Genomic DNA, 9146 nt, shown 5'->3' on the forward strand with positions numbered 1-9146 from the left:
TAAAATCTTACCGGACAAGTGATATTCCACCAATCTCCACGGTTGTATCTCCATGTTATATTGCAGATGGCCGCCAGTCTTCAGACTGTGAATCTTCATGGAAGGGGATTGCCAGAAAAACTTTCCTTAAACATAAAAACATGATTTAAAAAATCTTTGTTTCCATATTTTCCAAAATCGATACATTCAGAATATATGGATTCGCACATGTGCCAGTGTGTTCAATAACACAGTTTTAGCCAAAGGATGGCCATTTTAGGGGGGTTTGGTCGACAAGCTTGGAAACAAGGTAAAATGTTTCCTGTATTGATCTGAATGTTGTCTTTTAGTCATTTCAGAGACTTTCTCTGTGTCTAGCAAATAATGCCACTTTCCATTTTCATACATTTAGTTATATGATTCTTTACTCAAATGAACATTTGGAGGATAACAAATGCACTGCTTGTGTATGACAGGAACCAGGCGATGAAATTTACATCCAATTTGGATATAAAATCATGGTCTAGAAGAAAATCCCACAGAACAAATTGAAAAGGAAAGAGAGTTATCCTGGTGTCCCAGCTAAATGACCAAGCTGGCTCTATGCATGAAGCAAACCTAATCTTCTTTGTAACTGATTGGTGACACAATCCCTATTGCAGCCTTCATTCATTTACATTTACAGTGGTGCATGAAGATTTGGGCGCCCCTGGTCAAAAAGCTTTTTACAATTCATATCTAAGTGAACAGAAAGGAACCTGACTTCTAAATGGTACAAAGTTAAACATGACACATTTCAAAAAAATAACTAATAATACTAATAGAATAAAAAAGGTTCCCAGAAATTTGCACAGGGACCTTTTCCACTTATATTTGACTCATAAACAATAGAAAATGAAAATAAAAAGCAATCCTGCTTTAAAATTTGCAGAAAGATATCATGTTTAATGCTGTACCATTTCAGGTTTGCTTTTGATCACATATAGATTTATTGTAACAGGCATTTAACCAGGGGTGCCCAAATCTTTGCACTCCACTACATAACTTTACATGTCCCAGATCATCTGCAAACCCATCACAATATCCATCAGAAAAGCACGATTTTATACATAGTAAAATAGAAATCCTCTCAGCAAACTCTTCCCTCTAATGAGTTTGAAATGTGCGTGAAATCCCTGTTTGTATAATGGAAAAGAATCCAGGTGTCCACAAATTAACGTGAGGCCCTTTGACAGCAACCAACATGATGCTCCAAGAGGCACAAAGTGAATTTCAAATGAAATCAAGAGAAAGGAGTACACACAGGCTTTTTCATCAAGCACTTTTCCAAGGCTTAAGGGCTATAAAGCCAATTAAATTATATTCTGTTGTCTTAAGTTCTAACAAATCCTTTTATGTAAATGTAAAGGATTTATTTTCTTTGCCGGTGTTTTTTCATAATACTGAAGGTATTCTGCTGGATTCATTGTTTCTCTAAAGGATTTTGTGACATTATTTTCAGACTGATTAAAATGTTCAAATTTAACCCTTGCTGCACAGGATTAGATTGGTTTAGTGTTCTTCTATAAGTCCAACTATTTGTTTCATTTTGGTTTAGGCTACGTCTTTTTCAGAAGATGTTTTTTTTAAGTGCGATGGCTGTCCATAAAAAATGTAAATGTAACAGGTAGGCTGGCAGGAATCAAGACCATGGGGCATAATGATTTGATCGCACCAGTACTCTGCAGTGTAGACAGTGGGAAGGGGGGAAAACCCTCAGAAAGAGGAAAACTATTTCCATATTTATTATGTAACAGAATGCTGGCATTGGCACCTCTGACCTTTTCAACCACAATAGTTACATTGTCACTGATTTTGCAGGGGAGAGATTGCCAAACTTTCATTATAAAAGCCAGTTGTATTTTTAAGGGTATTGGGGGGATTGACTTGTCTCCGCATGTAAAGTTGTGATCTTGGCTTTTTGACAGATTACTTAATGTTGGCATGGGGATTTTGAATTCAGTCTAGCAAACCTACAGCACATTGTATGTGTGCATGTGCAAATGTGTATGCTGCCTGTTTGGATGAACAGGGTAGTGGCTAGCCAATCTTTTGGAAACATGCCAGACAGGCCAGTACGGGGGCTGTTTAACAATCAGGATCGGAAATTGCAGTGGGTGCTGGTTAAGCCCAGACCTCTGTACTGGCCGATGGCGGGTGAGGTGACTCACTGTGGGGTATCAGTTGAAGAATGGACCTTCAACAATGCTCTCCTAGGTGCATCAGAGGAACACAACGCTTTTGGATACTTTCTCCCCATATGTCATGCATCGGAGGGGTTGAGTTCAAACATTATTGCAGGCTTTGTTGCTACCTCCTACGCAGCACTTAACGATTGCCAGTGCAGCTCTCGAGGGCCAAGCCCATTAGCCTTGCCCGAATGCTAGCTTAACTGCTAGGTTATGCTGTGGGACCCATCAATCAATTCTGGGCTTGCGTATGGCCCACTTTGTGAGCAGTGAAAAGCATCTGAATGAGGACAGGTTGGAAATGGATTGGCCAGCCCGGAAAACATAGACAGGGTCCTGTTCTAGGACAAAGGTAATGTGTAACAGTCAGCAAGAAGAGATTGGGATATATTGATATCCTGTATGTGTTCTGCACTTTGGTATACAGGATATTTTAGTACGACTTTCTCAAGTTTCCTAAAACAGTCCCCCACAAGAAGGATTGAGTGGCTCTGCCACACAGAAATTGAGGAAAGATGTAATTTTTCACGTCCCGCGCGTCTGTCATAACTCACTTCCTTGTTTCCGTATTAGTATTCTGTTTCATGTGTTCACTGGCAACCACCAGGAGGAGATTCACCTCTCGTCACCTCTCGTCCCTATTGTACTTGGATCTCAATGGCTCGCCAAACACAACCCCCAAATAGACTGGACTCTTTCATTATAGTGACATAAGTCATGGAAGATTGTTTTTACTGATGATTCATAATCTGGAATTTCTGATGAAATTTGATGCAATAGGTATGGCTCACAAAACCCTATTATCAACCCCAATATTTGAGAGGAATCATTTATGACTGTATAAGTATATAATGTTATGAGTAATCATTTGTACCATATGCACCTCACTCCCCTCATGCCCACTGTTGCATTAAAGAATAAAAATGTATTTTAAAAAAAAAAAATTAAAAAAACAGATTCAATTAGGAGGCAAAATTAATGCATTCTTTTACAAATCCTATTTTACCAGTTATTTTTCATTTAGCAAAGATGTCCTTAAGTGAACTGTAGGCTGTAAAATGTTTAACAGGAATTTTTATTTGAACATCGCTGAAATATTTATAGTATATGCATCAGAGATCACACGGTTTGGACTGGAAGTTTGCTTAATGGGTTCATGAGATCATACTGTGTGTGTGTGTGTGTGTGTGTGTGTGTGTGTGTGTGTTGTAAGTAAACTTTCATATTTTATCTTCATTCTGAATTATTATTTTTTTGCTTAATTCTTTTAATATATTACAGATATGCAGACACTTCTTTACATCTCCACACATTTTCATGTTGTGCCTAATATTGGTTGAGCAAGAACAGACTTATGGTGGGTAGGTCAGCCTGAATCCTTAATGTTGCCTATTAAGGATCTACCTATGACCGAGATTCAGCTTCCAAGTAGAGGCAACCAGATTTTCGGCCAAAATTTCCTTGTACATTGCTGAATTCATTGTATCATTGATGTTAAATACTGCCACTGGTGGCAAAACATCTCCGGAAAACCAATGACCCACTGCCATATTTGACAGTACATATCTCCTTGCATGCATTCCATTTTGCCGCCAAACCTGACAATGGTGTGTATGGCCAACATGTTAAATGTTAAATTTTGGTCTCATCTGACCATAGCACTCTCTTCCAGTCATAATTCCAATGAGGTTTGACAAACTCAAGATGCTTGGTTTTTTTCTCTTTTATTTGTGACCCCAAAACACAACCAATCTCTGCAATTCTTAAACTGCAACCATTGGGTTACTTATGGCCTCCCTCACCATCTTCCATACCGTCCAAGGGGATAATATGCACCTGCATCCTCTACCTGGCAAGTTTGCAACCATTTCATATGTTTTTTTCATTGTTACTCTTACAGTGGTATGTTTAACCGTTTATGTATTTTTTGTACCCAATACCCGACTGGTGACGGTCAATTAGCATCTGTGTCTTCTGAATTGACAGGTCTTTGGCTTTTCCCATGCTGATGGCTGACAAAGAGATTTTGCATGCTTGTTGCCTAATTTTTTATACTCTAGTGAAACAGTAAGTGATGGAATAACACAATATAGATTCTTTAGACTGAGATTAACTAAAGTAAATTAAAACTGACACAATAATGGCTTTCAGAAAAAAAATTGATTTAAATAAAAAATACATTTATTGAATTTATGAGTAAATTTACTGAAATAAAAGTATATTGTTTTCCTGTATGTTTTAACCTAAAATATAGATCATTATCCACATTTATTATATGCAGCCTTTTTAATTCTGGAGCCCACTGTAGATGGCATGTTCTGCCCATGCTTTGAAATAATGCTAGAAGTATTTTGTTAAATATTTCCATTTATTAAGAAATATATGTCGCTGCGGTGGTGTGGTGGCAGGGGTTAGTAGAATCACATCGGACTCACAGTTGTGGTCGGAGACGATGCAGCTTGGAGAAGGTGTGTCGCTCTCCAGATCATTAGATCCATTCGTGCTACCGAGGGACAGGGTCGAATGGGGTGTATCCTAGATAGCATGGGTAACTGGTATAGATGGGATACAATTGGAAACCAAATTGGTAGAAAAAAGGGAAAAAAAATTCTTGTCTTTGACCACTTTGACAACATTTCTGCTGGCAGAGGTGATGCCACACCCTCTGCTAGAGCTGAAAAGTCCAGGGGTTATTCCATCTGTGAACTCAGATTTTACCAATTAGTTCTACCTCCTGCCTGAAGAATTGTGCCAATTAGCAAATCCAGGTGATACTAATACTAGGGGGCACTTTCACTTTCTGAACCTGGATATTCCACCTCTGCCCTCTGCAACCAGTTCCTGTGTCTATGTAAGGCACACTGATACCAAATGGAAACCATTAGTTATGAGCAAGATGACAATACAAAAATCAGGTTAATACATGAAAACCCAGGAAATGGCAATGGATATATGAGGTCAAGAAGGCATCCATTTTTTAAAGACATATGCTGATCTCCAGGTTTCTGAGCATCTGTCTGTGCATTCAATGGACACAAATTGCAAACACTCAGAAATCAGTCTACCCACACTGTCACTGCCTTTGTATAATGCTGTAAAACTAAAACACAGTACAATGAGCTACATAACGAGCCTCTTATGTTCTGTTTAACTGAGTTTATTGTTAATAGCTTCAAATGAAAAAAATCGAAAATGTCAGATGAGCGATTGGGTTGTTTCACTTTTCATTTAGCACAATAGAGTTCCCATGAAGCACTCAGAACTCAATGACACAGCACAGCATGGAACTAATTACATCCAAATTTTAACTAATGTTAAGCCATTCAAGATCCTCTGTCATAATCAGTTGCTATATTTTGCAAATTCGCTCCCTGTTAAGCCTTCTTTAAAAAACACATTTAATTCCTGCTTTCTATATTTTTCCCAGTTTACAATGCATTTTTTTGCAGTTTTAAGTTCATGCTGTTTTGTCGGTGACTACAGACAAGGCTGTCTTTCAATGCTTGTTTTTACTCCACAGCCCACAGACTGAGTTGTGCAATCGTTGTGCATCAGCAATGTATGTGTTGTACACACTTCAAAGACTACAGGTGGCTGATCAATGATAGGAGTTCTCAGGAAAAAAGTAGAAGAACAAAGATCATTCACTGTGTCATTAAATTTGTAACCAGGCAGCTTGACTCATCTTGTTTATTTTCTCATGTTTTTTTAACTTTTTCCACAGATTTTTGCCTTCTTACTCCATTGGCATTAACCCCTTAAGTATCGCCCCTTTTCTTTGCACAAGCTTCAAAATTACATATTCAAAATAAAATGGTTACTATTCTTGAACCCTTTTGACTACAGGCATAATCTTAGTCTCTTCTGAAAGGTAACCCTTTGGGGAATTACTCAAAATATTACTAAAACAAAGTTACAGAAGCTCAAACTGTATTTGACTGGACACAGATTATTGTATCTGTGGCTGGTGCGCTTAGAAACATATTGGGGCGACATTGGCTCAGAGTAAGGGCAGTCCTCTGGCAGTCAGAGGGTTGCTGGTTCGATCCCACCGTGGGTGTCCCTGAGCAAGACACCTAACCCAAGAAATGCTCCTGACGAGCTGGTTGGTCCCTTGTACGGCAGCCAATTGCCGTTGGTGCGTGAATGGGTGAATGAGAAGCAACAATTGTACAGCACTTAATATAAATGCTGCGCTATATAAATGTTTTTCTAATACAATTTTCTTTGTCTAGTTTTCCAAAAAGGACATTTGAAGACTCCAAAAGGACACATGTAAACTAAATGATATTATGGGTCTTATGTGTAAAATACAGCATTTTGCTTACTGAACTAGCTATCCAACACTTTTTATCCTGAAAAAAAGTGTTTGCACTTCCCTCTGCCAGTCACCTTCCCCTACCTCTCTGTTCCAATATATTCATTGATGCCTGCTGATTGAAGTTTGTCAAATACCCAACCCCCATCAACAAGACAAACACATTCCAAAATTTTACATGCTATCTATTATGCAAGAGCAGGCTGGCTCTTTACATATATGCATACTGAATAATAAAATGTTTTGAGAATGTATTTAGATGCTCACCTACATAAAATGCGGTCACGTCAGTGAAAATGCCCTCGATTGTGTTGTCAACAGACTTCCTCAGAAATATTCCCTCAGATGAGAGATTCCCTGGAACTCCTCCAAGGATGTAGGCATTGCAAAATATATTTTTTGTTCAGTCAGTTCTTTGATGAGCCTATTCAAAACGTAGATAATAGAATTTCTATGTCCAAGTACATCTGTAAAAGTATACCAACAAACAACAACAGTATAAAACAAATTTAATGGGAGGGCATTTGGCTAACCACATGGGGGGCAGAAACTGCCGTTAGAGAACTCAATCTATGCTTGATAATGAGTTTGCCATCAACAACCAACACACAAGCCCCAACGCAGCTCCAATCTCAAAACGTGTGTGCAAAGTCTCTTTCTCTCTCACTCACTCATACACACTGCACGTGTCATTACAGCATTGGTGAAACGAAAAAGGCTACACAGGCTTTCTCTCTTACCGAATAAATTCAGACATACCTCAAAATCATTCAATATTTTCCATAATAAAGAAAGCCAGAGCTGGCATCAAAGTAAATCAATAACCACATGGCTTACCTTTAAAAGAGTTGCAGGCGGCTAGTGCTGGTACTGAACCTCGTAAGAACGGTGTCCTTCCACTCAGTTGTGCATTTTCGTGTTAAGTCCTTTTCAAACGCTAGTTGGACCAACTGTGCCTTTCTTTTGTGGTGCATTCTGCGTCTATGGTCCGAACGTTTCTCAGCACGGAGATTGAATTCTCGCACATTGCTGTGGAGGCACCGAATGTTAAGGCATGTTTGAAAGCAGTCAGTACGCTGGGCATTGCGATCACATGTGTGTGGTACTTTGAGAGGACGTGCTGTTTAGTCTAATTCCCCTCGATTGGCTGTGATTGTTTTTGCAAGCTGAAGAATTGTTTCGCAACTTCGTACTCTGTATCAACGTTAGCCACAGCGAACGTTGGCTTATTTAGGCCCATCACCGTTGGCAGGTGTATTAGCATGGCTGCTCACCGAAGGCGGCTCTGAGCGCATCATTTGCTCCCTCTTCAGATTCTGGAGCTCGAGGACACAGAGAAGAGACAGCACCGTGTAGCCATTTTCTTTATCTTTAAGTGTAGTCTGATAATCACATGGATGGATGTACGCTTGCTCTCAAAAGGTATTAACGCTGTCCGACTTGGTCAGTGCCCGCGCTCTTATTTTGATGTGATAGGTCAAGTGCCACACCAATGAGCACACACTTTCTGAAATTTGACCTCACGTAACGTAAATATGACCGTGTTCGTGTATGGTGTGTTCTTATTTTATTTATTTATTTTCATGCTTTTTATTTATTTCATTTTACAAAACATTCAGCAGTTTTAATATGATACATATAAATGAATTAATATAAAGCAAAGTTACAGGGCACAAGAACTGATCTGGCGGGCGTGGCATTTTTCAATGATAGGAAGGGATTTACTATGGGCTTGCAACAATATTTTAACACAAAAATCTTACCTAACTTTTTATCTTTGAAATAAGATGAATTTGCTCAACTCCATCATTACAATTAATTCAATTCACAATGGTTCGATTTCAGTGTGATCTGAATGTAAGGTATGACTGAAGCTCTAGAAGCCAAATTGAATTTAACTTGACAGTTCATTCTGGGACAGCCAAGTGGATATGTACTGTCTCAGTCAATAAATAAATAAATACAGGATGAGTCCAACATTTTTTCTTCTCACTCTTAGACTGATATGGATAATGCAGCATTGGTAATGCTATTATTGATAATAAAGGCTGACACTCCTTCCATAAATTACACACACTCACAAGACCTACATTACCTCTTCGCTGAAATGAACCCTCCTGGCTGTTATTTACATCCAATGCATTGGGGCAGTCCAGATTAAATTGTTCCAATAAATTTTCACTTTGGAGTCCTTCCAGTTTACAATGACTGCTGTCCCTCCTCTTCTGGCTAATGTGGAAGTGCACTTTCAGAAGATCATGACTACCCTCCATTGCTTCAACTTGGTTGTCATTGACCAAACTTGATATAAATTTGACTGAAGTCCATAATACGGTGTCTGTGTTTGAATAATAATGTGTTTGTCAAGGCTGTGTATGCCCCACATGAGAATGGTTCCACTGATGAATATCACATCTTACAAATATGTGTATCGACACAAGCTCCAGCTCCATGCTCAGTGAATGTGCTGAAGTAGACTTACATGGTGTGCCATTCATGATATATTCATCAATACGAATGAAGTCATTTTGGTCATGTGCTCACACCAAAATGTTTATATTGCCTAAAACCTATACTATATCAAATAAGTACACAAGTGAAGCCATATTCAGATACATAAA

At 38.7% G+C, this 9146-nt stretch overlaps 1 long non-coding RNA gene across 1 annotated transcript in view; it reads right to left on the reverse strand.

Annotated features, from left to right (window-relative positions):
- LOC133128660 (uncharacterized) overlaps positions 1–7943 on the reverse strand; it is a 35920-nt gene extending 27977 nt beyond the window's left edge. Inside the window, exons 1-2 of the long non-coding RNA XR_009708769.1 lie at positions 7363–7943; positions 12–125 (exon numbers count right to left, since the gene is read on the reverse strand). This is a non-coding gene — a long non-coding RNA (uncharacterized LOC133128660). The remainder of the gene's footprint in view (positions 1–11; positions 126–7362) is intronic.
- Between the last annotated feature and the right edge of the window lie 1203 nt (positions 7944–9146).

This window comes from Conger conger, chromosome 5, assembly GCF_963514075.1.
Source record: "Conger conger chromosome 5, fConCon1.1, whole genome shotgun sequence".
Classification (NCBI taxonomy): domain Eukaryota; kingdom Metazoa; phylum Chordata; class Actinopteri; order Anguilliformes; family Congridae; genus Conger; species Conger conger.